Genomic DNA, 20,512 nt, shown 5'->3' with positions numbered 1-20,512 from the left:
CCCATCTGAATGCAGAGTTACCAAGAATAGCAAGGAGGGAAAAGAAAGACTTTCTCAGTGATCAATGCAAAGAAATAGAGGAAAACAATAGAATAGGAAAGACTAGAGAGCTCTTCCACCCCAGTACTCTTGCCTGGAAAATCCCATGGATGGAGGAGCCTGGTAGGCTGCAGTCCATGGGGTCGCAAAGAGTCGGACAAGACTGAGGTGACTTAGCAGCAGCAGCAGCAGAGAACTCTTCAAGAAAATTAGAGATGCTAAGGGAACATTTCATGCAATGATGGGCACAGTAAAGGACAGAAACAGTATGAACCTAATAGAAGCAGAAGATATTAAGAAGAGATGGCAAGAATACACAGAAGAACTATACAAAAAAGATCTTCACGACCCAGATAACCACGATGGTGGAATGCAAAGTCAAGTGGGCCTTAGAAAGCATCACTATGAACAAAGCTAGTGGAGGTGATGGAATTCCAGTTGAGCTATTTCAAATCCTAAAAGATGATGCTGTGCAAGTGCTGCACTCAATATGCCAGCAAATTTGGAAAGCTCAGAAGTGGCCACAGGACTAGAAAAGGTCAGTTTTTCATTCCAATCCCAAAGAAAGGCAATGCCAAAGAATGCTCAAACTACCGCACAATTGCACTTATCTCACATGCTAGCAAATAATGCTCAAAATTCTTCAAGCCAGGCTTCAACAGTACGTGAACTGAGAACTTCCAGATGTTCAAGCTGGATTCAGAAAAGACAGAGGAACCAGAGATCAAATTGCCAGCATCTGCTGGATCATAGAAAAAGCAAGAGAGTTCCAGAAAAATATCTACTTCTGCTTTATTGACTACGCCAAAGTCTTTGACTGTGTGAATCATAATAAAATGTGGAAAATTCTTCAAGAGATGGGAATATCAGATCACTTTAACTGCCTCCTGAGAAATCTGTATGCAGGTTAAGAAGCAACAGTTAGAACTGGACATGGAAAAACAGACTGGTTCCAAATTGAGAAAGGAGTATGTCAAGGCTGTATATTGTCACCCTATTTAATTTATGTAGAGTACATCATGCAAAATGCCAGGCTGGATGAAGCACAAGCTGGAATAAAGATTGCAGGGAGAAATATCAAGAACCTCAGATATGCAGATGAAACCACCCTTATGGCAGAAAGCAAAGAGGAACTAAAGAGCCTCTTGATGAAAGTGAAAGAGGAGTGAACAAGTTGGCTTAAAACTCAACATTCAAAAAACAAAGATCATGGCATCCAGTTCCATCGCTTCATGGCAAACAGGGTAAAAATGGAAACAGTGACAGACTTTATTTCCTTGGGCTTCAAAATCACTGCAGATGGTGACTGCAGCCATGAAATTAAAAGACACTTGCTCCTTGGAAGAAAAGCTATGATAAACCTAGACAGCATATTAAAAAGCAGAGACATTACTTTGCCAACAAAGTTCCACCTAGTCAAGACTATGGTTTTTTCCAGTGGTCATGTACAGATATGAGAGTTGGACCATAAAGAACGTTAAGTGCTGAAAAATTGATGCTTTTGAACTGTGGTGTTGGAGAAGACTCTTGAGAGTCCCTTGGACTGCAAGGAGATCCAACCAGTCAGTCCTAAAGGAAATCAGTCCTGAATACTCATTGGAAGGACTGATGCTGAAGCTCCAACACTTTGGCCATCTGATGTGAAGAACTGACTCACTGGAAAAGACCCTGATGCTAGGAAAGATTGAAGGCAGGAGGAGAAGGGGACGACAGAGGATGAGATGGTTGGATGGCATCACTGACTCGATGGACATGAGTTTGGGCAAGCTCCGGGAGATGGTGAAGGACGGGGAAGCCTGGCGTGGGGTCACAGAGTCGGACACAACTGAATGACTGAACTGAACTGATATATTTACAAATTTCTATGATTTTAAGACTGCTGCATTTGTTAAAAAAAAGAAGAAAAAGACAATGCACTACTATTCTCAAAAAAAAAATGCCTTTTTGATGTCTCTTGTCATAAAATGAAAAGAAAAATTTTATTTTAGGACAAAAACCTAAGTTCTCTAGTACTACTGAGTGAACTGAGTACTCAGTAGTACCTGCTTAAAGATATTTGAAACAAATACAACTGCATGTAGTGTTTGTATGAGAAACACACCAAGAAAACAGTGGATTTCTCTAGAGGTAACATTACGGAGGATAAATATTTCTGGATTAAGTAAGGGTTGTAGGCTGCAATTGCTGAGTTTCCTGAGAAAGAAAAAGATAACTGAAGCACTTCAGATTTATAGGGTTTGTATTTTCAACTTATTTCCATATCCATGTTTTCATTTCAGTTAATGTACTATAATCCCCATTTGACAGCTAAGGAAGCAGGTCACCTCATCACACTTCTTAAGCCACAAGACAGGTCCTCTCACACTAACTAGTCAAGCTTACTTATTAATATAATGCTCATTGGTTGTCATGGTTCAGGACAATGTGGTGAAGCAAGAAGCACATAGTGTATTTAAAAGACCCAATTATTCTCTCCTATCAAATCAACATCGCATCTCAGCAAAACATTGTTTCTAGAGTTATAAACACTGTTTCCCCCACAGGTCACCCAGTTCTCATGTCTCACCTGGACCCAAACACACACAGCACACAAGAATTTTATTTTTGTATTTTTTCAGGACGGTGCTTCTAAGCCAGAATATTGTCCTCAAGTGGAAATGGAAAGATCCATTAACTAAGCTAAATGCTATATTCAAGTCATTCAGTGCTCACATTAGTCTCATCCTTAAGTAATCATACCACTGACTCAAGTGTCAGTCAGTGCCGTCTTCAATCTCCCTGTGGTTGCTCAGTTGCTCAGTCATGTCTGACTCTCTGTGACCCTACAGATTGTAGCCCACCAGGCTCCTCTGTCCATGGGATTCTCCAGGCAAGAATACTGGAGTGTGTTGTCATGCCCTCTTCCAGAGGATCTTTCCTACCCAGGGATCAAACCTGCGTCTCCTGCCCTGCAAGCGGATTCTTTACCCACTGAGTCACCGGGGAAGCCCATCAGTCTCCCTATGAAAATTCACTTTAATCAAAACTACAAGCAAAAGCCCAAGGGACTTTACAATAGGAAAAAAATATAAAACTTGAAAAAAACTGGTAACATGAAAAGAGATGTCAAAGGAGAAAATGAGGAGACACTTTAAAGGACTAGAACCAACATCAAGAATAACCTTCCAAACAGAAGAAGCAAAAAAATATGGAGAAATAATAGAAGATGATGGGGTTAAAATGCAAAAGAATCAGTTTTAAGGATATTTTTACTAGGAAGAACATGAAAGTAAATGCTTAAAGTATTATTTTATAAAAATCAAAAGGAAAGAATTACTTCTACCAAAATCAACAGAAAATTACTAAGAGCCTCTATCTATACCTTTCTCCAAGTAGCCAACCATATACAGATAAAGGTCCCAGACTTGGTCAGGAAGAGGAGCTACTATTCTGTAACAGTCCTCAGACAGGGGCTGCCTGGGGTCCCACCAGATGGGAGCCAAAGCTATAGAAGACAGAAAAGATTTCACTCAAAAACTTAGTCTTCAGTTTTTATTTATCAGTATGCTTTTCACAACACGAAAACACCTATGTGAAACATAACAGAAACACACACAGGTCAGATCACCACCACTCTCCAAGTGAAGTGTGTAATCATCTTATCATACACACACACACATACACTTTTACATACACTTTAGTAGATATTAGGAAATCTCTGAAATAAAAAATGAACATAGTAACTACAAAGCAGTTGAATCACCCCTATAAAAAAGAAAAAAACTGTCTTACTATCTTACACTCACCATATCTTTTAAATCTTTTTACCTCAGAAGCTTTTTCACTCCAGATTTCATATTTTTTATATGTCGGGATAAGTCAACAAGTTTGCGTTGCCTTTACCAGTTGGAGATCAGTTTCAACTACAAGTTATTTAAAAGAAATTGCTCCCCATCCAGTACCAAAGCACTGAGATTCCAAAGCAGTTGTCACGCATAATTCCATCTCAGAACCTAGCCAGCCCGAATGCACTCTCAGGTGAGAGAGACCTACAGACTGGAAAAATAACAAGAGAAGTTGCATTCCCCACTTCCTATTTGGGGCCTAATATACTGATGAACTTGGAAACAAAGAGAGGACCTCAAGTTCAGCATGATGGTTATTTACTACAAATAATACAGCAATGGCTGGCACTCGATTTTAAATGATTAAAACTCACATATGTATACTTTTTTTTTTTATATGTATACTTTAAAAGGACAAATTTTATAGTATGTGAATTGTCTCAATAAAGCTATTTTTAAAATAAATAAATGGTACTTGGAAAGAAGTGTTCCATTTAATATAAACCACCCAGCTCTATTACTAAGACACAACAAAACATGTATTTTAAAATTATAATGCATAAAATGATCATTAACTTCACTCATAGTCAAAAGTTATTTTAACAGAAGTTAAAATACTGTACATTTTTCACCTATCAGGTTAGCAAAGATCAAGAACTTTCAAATGTCCAGGGCTGGTGATAAGACGGGTAAATCTGAACCCTAAAACTCTATGTACACTGGCACATCCTGGAGGTCAATTCATTAACAGTTTTGAAAATTAAAAATGCACACAACTACTGCTGCAGCAATTCCACTGCTAAGAATTTACCCTACAGATACACCTACACAATTGCACAGGCACAAGGATTTTTTTTAAGTCAGAACCAATTTAAGTGTCCATCAACAGGAAATTTAAAGCATGCATCCATACAATGCCCCACTATGCAAATTTTATTTTTAAAAAAGGCCTGAATTATAATTACAACTGACTTGAAAAATGTGTGCTTGGAATATTAAGTAAAAAGCAATATTCACGATAGTATGCTTAGCATGTACACAAGTGCTTATTAATTGTGGAAGAGTATTGGGAAAGTGGGCATTGCTCTGAACTGTATAAATCGATTAAAATGAGTATATATTAATTTTACAATTACAACTTGTATTTAATTTGAATGCATCAGGCTCTCAAATAGTCTCACCCTGGTGTTAATCTCCCCATGTTGTGACCCCAACCTGTCTTTCCAGTGCTTTGCAGTTCCAGCCAGACCAGTCTGTTCTTCCTTAGAGAAATCAGCCCGAAGCATTCCTCTCCAAATTTGAACTGCTACCAGCAACAGCTTCAAACATAAACCACCTGAGGTGAAAGAACAGCGTCTGCCTGCAACTATTACAGAACATTTTTAAGATTGTTTTTTAAAAAAGGAAATTGAAATACAACTTAATAATCTTCCTCATAGAGCAGCAAAAGTACTCACCATTCCCCATGTTTTCCAGCCTCTGTGCCTTTGCTCCATGCAATTTCCTGCCTGAAATCCTCTTAGCTACTTATCACATGTCCAAATCCTGCCAATCCTTCAAAACACAGGTTAAACACCGCCTCCTACACCAAATCTTCCCTAAGGCCTCCAGCCAGAGCTAATGCTCTTTCTTAAACCACAGGACCATCATCTCTTAAGGCACTCTCCTCTACGGAGCACTCCATGTCTTATTCTCTTTGGCGAGAAAATTCTTCAAAGGCACACAATCGGTGTCTAGGTCATTGTGTATGCCCCACCTCATACATAAATTAAACTCATGTGTTACTAAAGCATCTAATAAAAAGAGCATGGCAAGAATCTAAAAAAGCACAGATTTTTCTTCTGTATTTATATAATATTTACACATGACAAACGGTGCTGTGTGCTGTGCTTAGTCACTCAATTGTGTCCGACGGTGACCTCATGGACTATAGCCCGCCAGGCTCCTCTGTCCATGGAGATTCTCCAGGCAAGAATACTGGCGTGGGTTGCCATGCCCTCCTCCAGGGGATCTGCCTGGCCTAGGGATTGAACCCAGGTCTCCCACATTGCAGGCGGATTCTTTACCATCTGAGCCACCAGGGAAGACCGAGAATACTGGAGTGGGTTGCCATGCCCTCCTCCAGGAGATCTTCCCAACCCAGGGATCAGAACCGAAGTCTCCCACATTGCAGGCAGACTCTTTACCATCTGAGCCACCAGGGAAGCCCATGACAAACTGCAGGAGTATGAAAAGGTAAGGCTCCCTGTCTCTCCAACCTCCTCCCCAGTGCCCTTCTATGTCTCCTTAAAAAGTAATCAGTATGATCAATTTCTTAACACTTCAAGGGTTTAAGAAGTTCCTGGACACTATAACTTTATAACACATTCATAACTTTGGGTCTAAGTTGACAGAAATAATCACTATGACAATTTATAACGCCACACTGTGTACTTCTATGCTGGAGCAAATAAAATACACTAACAGATGGAAAGATAAATTGTGTCCTATGAGTTGCAAAACTAAAATTATCAAGAAGCTTATAGATTGTTTCAAGCATAACTATAAACCAAGTTACTATAATTTTTTTCTTGGTGTAAAAACTGCTTAAGGATTCCATAGACTCCAAAATTTCCACTAAGCTAAGAAAAAGGTGCTAAGCCAATACAGCTAAAATACTAAAGAAAAACATGGATGTTTTATAAAGCTAGATAGGAATATTACTAAAGTGTTTATAAAAGCATTTCTCAATATCATATTAATAGCAATACGATGTCTACACAGTTTTCTAATTTATAAATAAGAATTAACTGTTTCTAAGAGGTCTTTAATCCCGTTTAGTGTATAGAAACTTAGGAAATTTCAGTAATTATTTCTACTATAATGGATCCCATGAAAACTTGGAAACATACAGGGCAGATTATGCTACTAAGATCAGAATGTTCAAATCAAACATCTGTTCGTCTTGTTAAAAAACTAACCTGGCAATAAAAATCTGAAGTCATCATTAGATCAAAAAAACATTTTAGGGAAATTTCTATACCGAACTTATTACAGTAGTATGATATTCTTCTAAACAATATTAAAGACTGAATTACCAAATGTGTTACTACTACATTATCCCTTGGGATTTACGGTACAGATTGACAGCTGTCCTGCAATACTTGTCTTCCAAAGTAACAGAATCTCAGATTGTTGACTAGGCACACGACCATCTCCAGCAAAGACTAAATTTTCCAGCACACACTGCAGCTAGCTGTGCACTGTGATTTGGTTATAATTAGAGGGACAAGGCAGAATTGATGTGTGTGACTTCTGGGAGGTATCTTCACAGGATGGGAATGAGCTCAGTTCTTGCCCCCTCATGTCCTTCCTGCTGGTGAGAATACAAAACTGATGACAGGAACTACAGAGGCCATCTTTGCCTACAAGGAGAAAGCTGGGTCCCCTAATGAACATGAAAGCCCCGCAGTGGCTCAGGGCTATCCATGATTTATAGCAAAGAAAGGAAACTTCCACCTTGTTCAAGCAGTTGTTTTGGGTTCCTGTCACTCACTGTTTTGCCAAATCCTACTTAATACAAGGCAAAACTAAGAAGAAAGGATACTATATCTATTTACTAAGTACTATCTATTAAACAATTTCTAATGCATATTTTAAACTTACTAGGATTGAAATAAAAACTCATTTATGATTCAAATAACTATGAACCTTTAAAATATTTTTCTATGCTATGTAAGAGATATAAAATTGTCACTATGAAGAATTTATCCAAAACTTTGCTTTGGCCACCTGATGCAAAAAGCCAACTCACTGGAAAAGACTCTGATGCTGGGAAATATTGAGGCCAAGAGGAGAAGGGGGCGAAAGAGGATGAGATGGTTGGATGGCGTCACTGACTCAATGAACATGAATATGAGCAAACTCCAGGAGACGGTGAACGACAGGAAAGTTTGGCATGCTACAGTTCTTGGGGTCATAAGGAGTCAGACACAAGTTTGCAACTGAACAACAACAGTCAAAAATCAGACTTCCCTGGGGGTCCAGTAGTTGAGAATCCACCTGCCAATACAGGGGGACACGGGTTTGATCCATGATTTGGGAAGATTCCACATGCTGCAGAGCAACTAAGCCCATGCACCCAACTACTTAGGCCATGCTCTGGAGCCCGTGCTTAACAACAAGATAAGCCACCACAATAGAGTAGCCCCCACTCATCACAACTAGAGAAAGCCCTCACACAGTAACAAAGACCCAGCACAGGGTGGCGGGGGGTTGCGGGGGCAGGAGGAGAATTTATCCAAAAATCAGCTTCCTGAATATACATTGGGATCCTAAGATTAAGCCAAATCTCCTTTATCATGAACATCGATACTACTACCCAATAAAAGTATTCATTCAGTCATTCAACAAGTGAACAATGAAAGCCCACTGCGTTCCTCACTGAACACTGAACTCTGAAGGGACCAAAGCTGACGTGCCCTGTGGCCTCTGCCCTCCTGGAGTTTACCTGAACAATGTACCTGAGCTTGCAACATCGCAGACAACGTCCCAGGTGCCTCCTCTCTAGCGTCCAAGTTAATCATCCTCCCCTATCTTCATAGTCATCTCAGACTGACTACAATACGATCAGGCTTCAGTTCTGCTCTGCTAACATAATCATATATAATCATGTTCCTCAGAGATTACATTCGTGTTATCAAAATTAAAATCAGCACATTACTGAAATGCCACAGTAGCTATCGTTATTGGTGGGCCACTTTTCCAAATGGCAAATCTTATTTATCACACAACATTTCTCCTTAGTTTCATCTCAAAGAGTAATCTTACCCTTAAATTTGAAAACTACTTTGCACCTTTCCCCAGGACCCAGGGGCTGACCTAAGAAAAGTCAGAATGTAGGGCTGCTAGACAGACAACCGCAGGCCAAGCTCGCCAGAGAGCTGAAGCTGGGCCCACAAAATGCCAATCTGACTGGGTCACAGTTCAAAACACTGATCGGCCTTGTTTATGAGTCTGAATATTAACTGCAGATTAAAGGTCACACACATATATCACCAGGGATGGCGATCTTGCTCTTGCTTATTTCTCTCCTACAAGTCCTAAAAGACTAATGTTTGGGTTTTCACAGCCATAGGAAAAAGCAGGGCAGATTTAGGAGGAAGGGAGACCCCTTGCCTAGGCTTTAAGTTTTAGCAATACACATCCCAGTTTACCAGAATAGCTCTCTACTGGTATTTTGACCAAAAGCCCAATTAATAAAAAAATAATATGCTGAATCTCCCACTTGCCATTGTTCTACTTAAATAAAGTTCCTTTAGGAACATCACTAGAAAGGACAGCTAAGCTATGACATCTGTTTACTCATTAACACACCAAACCTCACCGTTACTCTATGGTCTGTTATTCACTTTGTATTTAATCATGTCCTGTTCTGTAGCATCTCCTATATTCAAGGAATAGTAAAAACTTAACAGTTGCTAACTTAGAGCTCATCTGAACCCATTACTCCTACCTATCTCCTTGCTGTTGAGCGCTGTGGATGACAAAAGGGAACACAGCCAAAAACTAGACCTATGGATGACAATGATGACAGTAACAATTTTTTTTTAAATAGGCTAATATTTACAGATCACTTATTATTTACTAGGAGGTTTCCCTGGTGGCTCAGACAGTAAAGAATCTGCCTGCAATGTGGGAAACCCAGGTTCGATCCCTGGGTTGGGAAGATCCCCTGGAGAAGGGAATGGCTACTCACTCCAGTATTCTTGCCTGGAGAACTCCATGGATAGAGGAGCCTGGAGGGCTACAGTTCATGGGCTCACAAAGAGTTGGACATGACTGAGCAACTAACACTTTACTACTATTTACCAGAGGCATTGCAAGCACTTTGTATGTATTAATTACATTGATCTTCAAAATAAACATGAGTACTTATTACCCCCACATCACAGATAAGGAAATTGAGCCACAGAAAGGTAAGCAACTTGCCTACAGTCAGAGTCTAGAGTTCTTAACTACTTTGTTGCAACAGTACAAGGATGGACAAATACAGATTGGTAAATTTTGAGGCTCAGTGCCCAAAAAACATCCAAGGAGACAGAGTGCAACATGGGTCTGGATCTCAGAAAAAAGTTCAGGGCTGCATTTATAAAACTGCAGGTTGGAAGCATGAGGTAGAATGAGGACACTCTGGAAGACAGCGCTGAGGGAGGAGTTAATGGACAGAATCATGAGGAACACCAATATTTAAGTTAAGTTGACAATTTAATCCAAATTGATGATGAAGTAAAGTGATGTATTTGTACTACACACACATATATATAGTACATTATAAATCAAAATATATAATAGTTCTACCTACTCTATGGGAACTAGAACTACAATGACTACAGGTTTATGGTAACATCAGTTTTGTTTGTTTGCTTTAATTATTTATTTAATTTTTGGCAGTGCTGGGTCTTCACTGCTGTGCAGGCTTTGCTAGAGTTGCGGCAAGCAGGGGCTGCTCTCTCTAGTTGTGCCGCATAAGCTTTTCATTGTGGTGGCTTCTCCTGTTGCAGAGCACCAGCTCTAGACCAGTGGGCTTCAGTAGTGGCAGTTCCCAGGCTCTAAAGCACAGGTTCAACAGCTGTGGCCCAGGGCATGTGGGCTATTCCTGGACCAGGGATCAAACCTATGTCTCCTGCACTAGCGGGTGTATTCTTTACCACTGAGCCACCAGGGAAGCCTTGGTATCATGTTTTTAATGTACTGTTGGTCATAGCTAAGTTTTTCACTCTAAATCTTTAGGCAGGAACACCACCTCTAACACCATTCCAATGGGAGGAAATAATGTACTCCAAATCTGAGTTCAGAAATGCTTCCCAAGGAATACACAGTTATGAAAAGAATGATGGCCTGAACAGATGACCAAATTTCAATAATTCTAAGGTGCACAATGTTTTACATTTGTGTATCAGTAGAACTGGGACAGGTCTTACGCAGTTTAATTGCCAGCGTTATTTTCTTTCTTAGAGGTACATAAAATACAGTGCATCTTACTACTGATGCCGTCTTAAAACACAATGAAATATGTATTACAGAACACATGCAATACATCCAGAGTATACACACTGGCGTAGTCAAAGGAAAGCCTTCTGCCTTCCAGGGGTTTACAATCTAATAGCAGGAATATGATTAACAATAGGCTATAAATGCCAACAGTACACACCATGGAGTGATAACGGGAGTGGCAAGGCTAGAGAACTGAAGGTACTTCACTGGTAGGAAATCCCAGCAGCCAAACCAAAGTAACTTAAGGCAGTGTGTCCAAAGCACAGTTTTAACTGAAATAGATAAAATGTGATGTAAGAACAACAGAAAGGTAGGAAATCAATAATATCTCAGCAAAGACAGAGGAAGAAGATGCATAATGTGAGGTTATGGTGACATCACTCTTAGAACCAGCAACTACCTGCTAGTTTAAGTAAAGCACTACTTGAAGATAACTAATCAAAGGGGAAAGATTTTTTTTAATCTTCTACCTCTCTCTCCTTTGAACCCCTGTGGTAGTTTTAAAATCTACAAATTCTTTGATACTCCTCCCTTCAAGAACTGAACTTAATTTAATTCCCTTCTCTTTGCCAGCAGGCTAGATTCAGTGACTTGATTCTAACTAACAGAATATGATGGAAGTGACAGTGTGTGACTTCTGTTTGCTGTGTACTAAGTCGCTTCAGTCGTGTCTGACTCTTTGCGGTCCCATGGACTGTAGCCCACCAGGCTCCTCAGTCCATGGAATTCTCCCAAGTAAAAATACTGGAGTGGGTTGCCATGTCCTCCTCCAGAGGATCTTCCCCACCCAGGGACTGAACCCAAGTCTACTGCATCTCCTGCGTTGGCAAGGAAGTTCTTTTTTTTTTTTTTTTTTTTAATGCTTATTTGTTTTATTGATCACCATATGTTGCCCTATTTTATTTTATTTTATTTTTATTTTATTGGAGGCTAATTTCTTTACAATATTGTGGTGGTTTTTGTCATACATTCACATGAATCAGCCATGGGTGTACATGTGTGAGGGAGGATCAGGATGGGGAACACTTGCACACCCATGGCAAGGAGGTTCTTTACCACTAGTGCCATCTGGGAAGCCCTGTGACTTCTGAGAGTAGGTCATAAAAAACCTTTTACTTCCTTGCTCCTACTTCCCTCCCCTCTTTCTGGGGGAAGCCAAATGCCTCACAATGCAGTCACCCACCATATGGAAAGGTCCCTGCGGCAAGCAACTGAGGCTCCCTGCAGGCCTTTCTGCCTATAGCCGAGTGTGTAAGCCACCTGGACGCAGAGCCTCCAGCCCCAGTCAAGCCGTCAGATACAGCGGCGCCAGCTGCCACCTCAGGAGACACCTCTGGGCCAAAACTGCTAAGCCACTTCCAGACAACCAACCACAAAAACTGTGAGAGGGTAAATTTTACTGTGCTATCACCAAATTTTGAGGTAATCTGCTATGCAACAACACATAACTAATACAAGCCAATAGGGCTGTGTGTCTCTGAAACATTTATCCTTTTTTAAACTTATTTTATTGAGGTATGATCTACAATATTTTGCTAAGTTCTGCTGCACAGCAAAGTGATTCAGTTACATACACACACACACACACACACACACACACATTCTTATTCACATTCTCTTCCATTATGGTTTTAAAGTGTTTCTTTTGTTTGTTTGTTTTTTGGCTGTGCTGTTCCTTGCTGCTGCATAAACGAGCTTTCTCTAGTTGCGGTGTGCAGGCTTATCACTGTGGTGGCTTCTCTCGCTGCAGAGCACAGGCTCTAGGGAGGGGGCTCAGTAGTTGTGGCACATGGGCTTAGTTGGATCTTCCCAGACCAAGGATCAAACCCATGTCCCCTGCATTGGCAGGAATGTTCTTAACCACTGGACCATCAGGAAAACCCTCCATTATGGTTTATCACAGGATACTGAATACAGTTAGTTCCCTATACTATATAGTAGGATCTTGTTGTCTATGCCCTAAAACACTATCTTAACTTCTAACAGTTAAGTACACACCAGTGGCCAGTATAGAGAAAATTTCTAGAAGGCTGCTCTCTTCATCTTTATGTGCCTATAAGGCTTACCTCAATGAACTACATAGTTAAGTACCTGTTTCTATTTATTTGCTAGAAGAGTCTTGCCAGTGCTTATGCTTATACAACTGACTGCAGTTGTCCAAAAATAAAGTGATTATATCTTGAATAAGAATTCAGTTACTGAAGCAGAGTTAAAAAAGAAAAATATTGATTTGATCCAATTAAAAGATGGAATGAGGGATAACAGATGCAACAATCAAAAATAACTCCAGAATGACAACTGTGTAAGGTGGAAACAGAGGTTATGTGGTCCCCTTGGAAGTACTAGAGTGCAAAACTTGCTTGAAGAAACAGTACAGAGCAGCAAGGCATTGTAACAGTAACACCCAGAACTTACTTCTTCATTATTAAGGAAAAAAGAACAAGCTGCCTATTAACAAAGGATTAGCTTTATATGTGTTTCTCAAACTGTTCTACAGACTATTGGTTCTCATTAAAACATGATAGTTATTCTTTAGGGAAGGGGGGAAAAAAGAAAAAACCTTTTGCATACAATAGTCCTACTTTTTAAGGCTTCAGAGTGCTAATATGCATTATAATCTATGTGACCTCGGAAAACGTAAAATACTTGCAGCATATTAATATGCCATGACTACAGCTGGGGAAACACCAACTTGGGCAGGCAGCTAAGTAGATGGGGAGATTAACAGGAAATTAAAAAAAAAAAAAAAAGACAAATGCAATGAAATGATCTCACCTGAAAAAGAGAGTGTGACTGACTACCAGCTATTACTCTGTAGAGCTTCTTAAAGCAAAATAAACTGTTAGATAAGCTACCAGAAGCAACAACAGCTGCACCAGATGTCAGGGGAAATGGAAGATGGAAAAAACGTGATAGGAAAAAAAAAACAGAAGAAAAAACTTCCCTTTGCACAGGCCACTGTTCAGAATGTCTGCCATCCCCTCAGCTCCTAACAGCTGGGGTGAAGGGCGAGCACTCCGCCAACCAGAAGGCAGGTCGGTAGCTGAAGAGGTGGTCTGGCCCCAAACCCTCTACCAACAGTGACGGTAACTTACAACCTATCAAATCTTCTTTCCTGGGAAACTGAATATATTGAGAGAGTCCTTAGTGGAGGTGGAAGCAGAGACACAAAGACACAAAGGAACCAGAGATAAAACAGCTGAGTGAAGAGCAGGGAATCAGGTGGGTCAGCTCTGGCAGTTTAGTGCCTTGTGCAGAAAAGGAACGCCTTCCTTTGGCAGAAACTGTAAGCTAGCATATTACTGTTCAATCTGAACAACCTTCTGCTGTGGCCCTGCCAAAGCAGCCAGAGGACACCCGTCAGCCACGTTCAGTGACCCACCCAGAAAGAAGGGAGAGGGGAAGGAAAGGGAATGGGCAGGAGCAACACGGTCTCTGGCTTTAACAAGGAGCATCTAGTTTAAATTCACTGTAATGAGGTTTTCATACATCAAACATTTTTAAATCAGTGGCCAGAGCCTCCCCATCCCACGAGGAATGGAGCCAGGCTGTTCCAGTAAGGACATACTTCCCCAGGGTAGCCAGGTTCTCCCAGGGGGCTAGGTTTCCACAGCCTCCCCAGCAGCTCCTCCGAACACACACATACAGACACATGCCCACACTCCCGCCGGCTCACACTCAACATACACAGTAAGTGCCACCACCACACCACCCACTCCCACTTCCCACCCCTAGGAGTAAGTGCATCAGGAATCAGGCCTCTGGGAGCTGGTGGACACTGTAGTTGTTAGTGAACAGGCACACGCATGCTCTGCCGAGCGTGTGTGCTCCAATGGGTTTCTGCAGGAGGGGCTCTCCGTGCTGTCTAGAGATGTTGCATGGCCATGTCTGCTCACAAGCTCTCTTCCAGGTTAGTCCAGCCCATGGTGTAAATACCGGCCCCTCCTGAGTGGTGCCTTATGTAGTCTGGACATCTACACATTGCCCTGAAATAGGGTATATGGCCAACAAACTCTTCCCACTGAGGAGGCAATGAGGTAATCTGGTCACAAAAGCTAGCCAGTATCCACACTCTTACTAACAGTGTTCAGCATTCACAAGGCCCATCTGAACCTGCGGTGCTTCTGTGAGGCCTGGCTCTCAAGGTTCACATTTCTGTTCCACTTTTGCCTAATACGTGAGAATGACTTGGAAGATTTCCTGTTCCTTGTCCTAAACCCTTACAGTAAATCATATGTATAACTAGTTTAAAATCAGAGCATGACCCACGGCTTCTACTTCTGATGCAAAAGCCCAAGACAAATAAGCAGTAAGGATTCCTCAAATACCAAATGATCTATGAATTACAGGTCATATCATTTTGTAATGTAACCATATAAGGAAACAGTCCACAGTGAGGTATGCTGCTGACACACTGGCAAATTTTACCAAACAGAAACAACAATTTTACACTGGCACAAACAGGTCACCTTACCCAAAAACCGCTTACATGCTATTAGCAGTTCTACTGACCTAGTTACCTAATATACAGACCCATATTACATCTTACATTATTGCCAAACCAACAAGTAACACAAATCACAATTCCAAACAAAATCCAGTCTAGTAAATATATTTAGTATTTCAGCATATTTGAGTTATTTGTAGGCAAATGTTCGTTAAAGTGACTTAAGCAATCTTAAGCTTTTTCTCTTTATTATTTAAAAAACACTCAAACGCTATTAGGCAAGAAACTAAGCACAAGCCAACAAGCTCCCCAAATCACACTCAGAGAGGACAAGTAGAGCTACAAATATGGAATAATTACCAAGGTATTAATAATTAACGATCACTTAACTATGATTCAAGAGGAATTCCTGGTTGTCGAAAAGCCCTGTGATAATGCTGATGAAAAGCATTATCAGAAACTGATTATCTCAGACAATAGTGCATTGTTTTAGGGTGTGTATGTGTGTGTGTGTGATGAAGTTCACAGCTATGTTACACTAATGACTCACTTAAACACCTGAATTTTCTGCTATCTTAACCTTCAAATCAACTGCAAAAGAAACTGCCAAGAGGAGTTAGTAAAGAGCACAAAATTCCCCAAAGAATTTAGCATATACAGCTTATTTTGCTACTTAATTTTTTATGATTACTGAAATTTGAACATGATGTTAAAGAGTCAAAACCAATTTTAAAAGCAAAGGGTGCTTACTAAATCCATAGTAATATTCAACATATACTGGTTTTTAGAAGGGCACAAGCCATATTCTTGTGTGTGTGTGTGTGTTTACAGCACCTGGCACATTTCTGTTCACTATTACACAGAATTGTTGCAGGACCTGACAGTGATTACTGTCTCACTTTTTAAAAACTTTTGGCCTAAACAATAAATCAAAGTTCAAAAAATAACTGATGCATTTATTTCTTGATTTTGATTACATTTTTGTTGTGAATTGGTTCTGTAACTCTAGTTACCTTGCAACAAAACACTGGCAGAGAACATATTGGATTGAAATTACCTGACTCTATCACTGCTGAATAAATAATACAGTTGACCTGTTGACATTTCATTGTGAAAGATCCACACCTTTAGAGATTACACTCTAAGCTTTGAAAGCAAAGTGAGTCAGAAATCACATTCCTAAGAGCAGCCAGTCTGGAACAGAAGATGTTTATCCTACATCAAGTCACCCTTGCCACGGCAAACTTCTCGGCTGGTTCATTTTGTTTAAGACAGTTGAGACGGGTAGGATGTGCAATGATAAAAATTCTGTGAGGCATTTATCAAGCAGATTATCTCTGAAACCACACCTTGGCTTAGAGCCTTTGAGCGGGAGTTTGGGCTTCTGTGTTAATCTGTACACTTATTTCACATTTTCTCTTGACTCTATTTTTTCTTTTTTACTCTAACCCATAGAATAAGTTAACCTAACAGATGTAATTTTATTTATGTTTATACGACTGCTGGAAACACTACTGACATGTCACACTATTACATAAGAAAAACTGCTGATTTCAGTGAGCTCCTCTCCTACCCTTCCATCCCCACCCACCCACCTCTCATTAAATCTCTGAGGAAAACCTCTGGGTCCAGGGCTGGGATTTTTCTTTTCCATAGGGTAGGTCTATTGACCTTTTACTAATGATACTGAAAACTTTTTTAAAGACTGTTAGTGTACATAGAGCTTCCAACACAAGAATACAAAGCAACTCCTTTTTAAAAAAAATATTTCAAGACAAATTGTATTTCCCATAAAAGACAGGGAGTCCTTGGAAGTCACAATGCATAAATACTTCTAATAATAGAGCAAATTAATTCAAGGCAGCCAGTAGTGGAAAAAGTCTCACTGCAGCCATCCCTGTGAGAGGGCATCTGTATGAGCGGCTCAGGGAAGTAGCATTTGCAGGAAGGCACTACAACTGTGTTCAAAAGAAAATCATTAGGCCTCAGCCGTTAATCCCCTCCCCCATCCTCTGCCTCTGCATCCTTCAAGGCAATTAACCAGTAGAAGGTGCTAGTCTGCACCCATCTAATTCACACCAACCTTCATCCTTGGCCCAGAGCTGGGTTAACCCAGCTGAACTCTTATCAGCCTATTCCCTGTCCAGTGTTCCAAGAAGCCTCTACATTAGCCCCTGAAGCAGAAAACCAGATCTTTTCTTATAACCCCTATTTACAAAACAATACACAGTGACAGCTCACTAGCCAGAATACCTGGGTATCAAACCTTCAGACCACGAATACATCAAAACATAACACACTTTGCCAACTATTAACCTCAAATACAATTTTTATTATCTTAACTGAGACAATCTACTTCTACCTAGAAAAGATGACCCTGGTCACAGTCACTACAGTAACAGTCAACTGAACACATCACTGTCCCCAGCAGAGTCAGGGGCAATGAGGAATTCAAAAGCTGACTGTAAGGCCACGACATGTAATAAGGGATTTTATCTTTACAGACACAAAAAAAGAAAGAGCAGTTGAAACCAGGGCTGCAAAGCAAAGAAAGGACGGTGGGAAAGAGGCATCTCTGAACATGTTTTTGAGTGTCCTTTAGTTTCCGACATACTCTTCTCCCTCTTACAAGGTTGCAATTAAAAAAAAAAAAAGGCCAGACAGGAGATAGGTGAGAGAAAGCTGAAGAAGAAAAGCACTCACCCTTCCCCCATCTCCTCTCCCCTCTCCCCAAAAGAGCTGTGTTTGTCTGTGCAAACCTAGTCCCAAATATGGGAGAGAGAGAATGAATGTGTGTATGGAAGAACAATGAGCCCTCTGCCTGGTATTGTGTCTGTGTGTGTGTGTGTGTGTGTCTGCCTCTTTTCCCTTCGACCTCAACAACAACAGGGAGAGCTGGAAGCCAGCTTTCTATCCAGCCCAGGCCACCGAAATCAAAACTGGTTTATAATTTACGGTGGAATTAACTCAGCAACCAGATCCAGGAATGGCAACAGCTACTCAAAGATGATTTTATTACTGTCTAGATCCATCCTCTCTCCCCTCCCCCAACAGACTGAGCCGAAAGAAACCAGTGCACACCAGACAAAAAGGTCTTTCCATTTAAAGGAAAGCAATTATCAAAATTGTTTCAAATCTTAAACATAGGCTGCATTAATCTTGTGTTACAATGTTTGTTTTGCAATTCACTGTGAGTTACCCTTTTACTAGTTATCTTTCTAGTGTTTAAAAAATTGCTTTGGAGAAAGCTATTTCAAGATTCATACAAAACTACTTTCTAAATGTACCTCAAAATAGTAACACATACTGAAACATTTAAAGCGCCCAGTTTCTCAAGGACACATTCTGCTTAAATCAATGTTTGAAATCTGTAATCCAGAAAAATTGTAACCAAACCTTGGAAAAGAGGCAGAGGAAAATGACAATTCAACAATGAATCATTTTGTTTTCCTTTCAACAACTTCTCAAACAACCAGTTTCAAAGGAAAGGAAACCTGCAACGCTTTCCCCCTCCCGACACACACGCACAATCTATGTAAAACTACTTTTTCTTCTTTCCAAAACCTTAAAAAAAAAAAAAAAAAAACACTACTACTACTACTAATAAACATGAAAGCCACTCTCCTTCAGAGAGACAAACTAAAACAGGATAAGTAAGAATCTTTTCTACTGCAAGTGAATTTTGGTTTTAAAATTCAAGCAGCACACAGAGCAGAGAACTAGAGATTTCGAACACAAAGAATCTTCCCCTAATGGGAAAATGATACTTTAAGTCCTCCCCCTGACGACCCCTCAAATCCGCAAACATTCAAGAAATTCGCAGTTTCGGTCCTGGACTTCCTCCCTCCTCGCCCCCGCCCCCCAGTTCAGCCCATGATTTTAGTCACATGAAAGAGTTTAACCTCAGACAAGTCAAAGCAGAGCAAGACCGAGCAGCAAAGAAAGAGCCGGGGTCAGCAGGCGAAAGGGACAGTTACCTGGCCGGCACAGGGTCGAGCGGCCCCTGCCCTTGATTCCCGCCTGCCCCGCCATGAGCGGCCCCCACCCGGGACCCCGGCTTCCAAGCCGACTCCTCGGGCCCGCCCCACCCCCGCGCCCAGGACGAGGGGCCACAACTGCGGGCAGACGCCGCGCGCGGGCCACTCGGAGACTCACCTCCCCCGGATGCGCTACACCATCAATGGAGGTGTGTTCGGCCGGCTCCCGGGAAAGTGGGGGGACAGGGCTGCAGGCCCGCGGGGCTGGAGCCGCCGGACTCGGGCCGAGGGCGGGCCGGCCACGGGAACAGAGCCAGGGGCTACGGGGGCTTCCCTCGCGTGACCTTTCGTGCGGGCCCCACCTAGCCTCTGCGCTTGGCCAGTCCTTCAGGAGCGAGAGCCCAGGCTCATGTCTGGTTTTGTTTTTCTGAGGGCGAGGGGGCTCCGGGAGGATGATGGTGATTTTTTTTTTTTTTCCTCTCAACTAGGAGAGAAAACGAGGCAGAGACAATGTGGGAGGCAAACGAGGGGAGAGGAGCGGGGAGGCGGAGGCGGGGGCTAGACCCGAGCCGGGCGAGCGTCTCAGGCGTGCGGGAGGAAGAGGAGGCTGGGAGCGCGGGGGGCGGCTCGCGAGCGTCTGTGGGAGCAGCGGCGTCTCGGCGATGGTGGCCGAGCCGCTGCGGGGCTGCTGCACCGACCCGCCGCCCACTCCGCGCTCGGGCCCAGCCCACCTCGCAGTATCGCGCCCTGCCATTGGCGCGACCTGGAGTGACGCGCAAGGAGGCCTCGCCAATGGGAGGCGGAGGGCGGGCAGAGGGGGTGGGACTTCTTTGAGCGCTCTCTCTCTCTCTCTCTCTCTGTCTCTCCCTCTCTCTTTTTTTTTTTTTTCTAATTTCTAATAAAATGAGCAGAAGGGAAGGAGGGGAGCGGCCGAGCCCCTGCGACGCGGCGGCCAGGCTCGAGCGCGAGCTCCAGGCAGCGACCGGGCCGTGGGCTGATCTCCCGGCTGGCTGCGTCTTTGTGCGGGTCCCGGGCCGCAGCGTGCAGCGGGCAGGTCCCAGGGGCCGGGGTGGCCGGAGTCCAGTTGCTCCTGTTATTACCAGGGTCACGGTTTGCTTTTTCAGCCACTTAAAACGCGGATTTATATCCCTGGGGGGACCAGAGTGGGTTCGAAAGATTCGCTCCAAGAC

The 20,512-nt window shown here is 42.0% G+C and overlaps 1 protein-coding gene and 1 long non-coding RNA gene across 3 annotated transcripts in view; one reads left to right on the top strand and one right to left on the bottom strand.

The window, feature by feature from the left end:
* RERE (arginine-glutamic acid dipeptide repeats) overlaps positions 1-20,014 on the bottom strand; it is a 415,138-nt gene extending 395,124 nt beyond the window's left edge. For both annotated transcript variants that reach the window (XM_019976073.2, XM_019976075.2), the window contains exon 1: positions 19,501-20,014. The gene's annotated coding sequence lies outside the window, so the exon portion shown is untranslated. The remainder of the gene's footprint in view (positions 1-19,500) is intronic.
* Positions 19,224-20,512, top strand: part of LOC139176533 (uncharacterized) — a 40,976-nt gene continuing 39,687 nt past the window's right edge. The window contains exon 1 of the long non-coding RNA XR_011561002.1: positions 19,224-19,531. This is a non-coding gene — a long non-coding RNA (uncharacterized lncRNA). The remainder of the gene's footprint in view (positions 19,532-20,512) is intronic.

This window comes from Bos indicus, chromosome 16, assembly GCF_029378745.1.
Source record: "Bos indicus isolate NIAB-ARS_2022 breed Sahiwal x Tharparkar chromosome 16, NIAB-ARS_B.indTharparkar_mat_pri_1.0, whole genome shotgun sequence".
In the NCBI taxonomy this organism is placed as follows: Eukaryota; Metazoa; Chordata; class Mammalia; order Artiodactyla; family Bovidae; genus Bos; species Bos indicus.
This window is presented reverse-complemented; position numbering and strand designations above follow the sequence as displayed.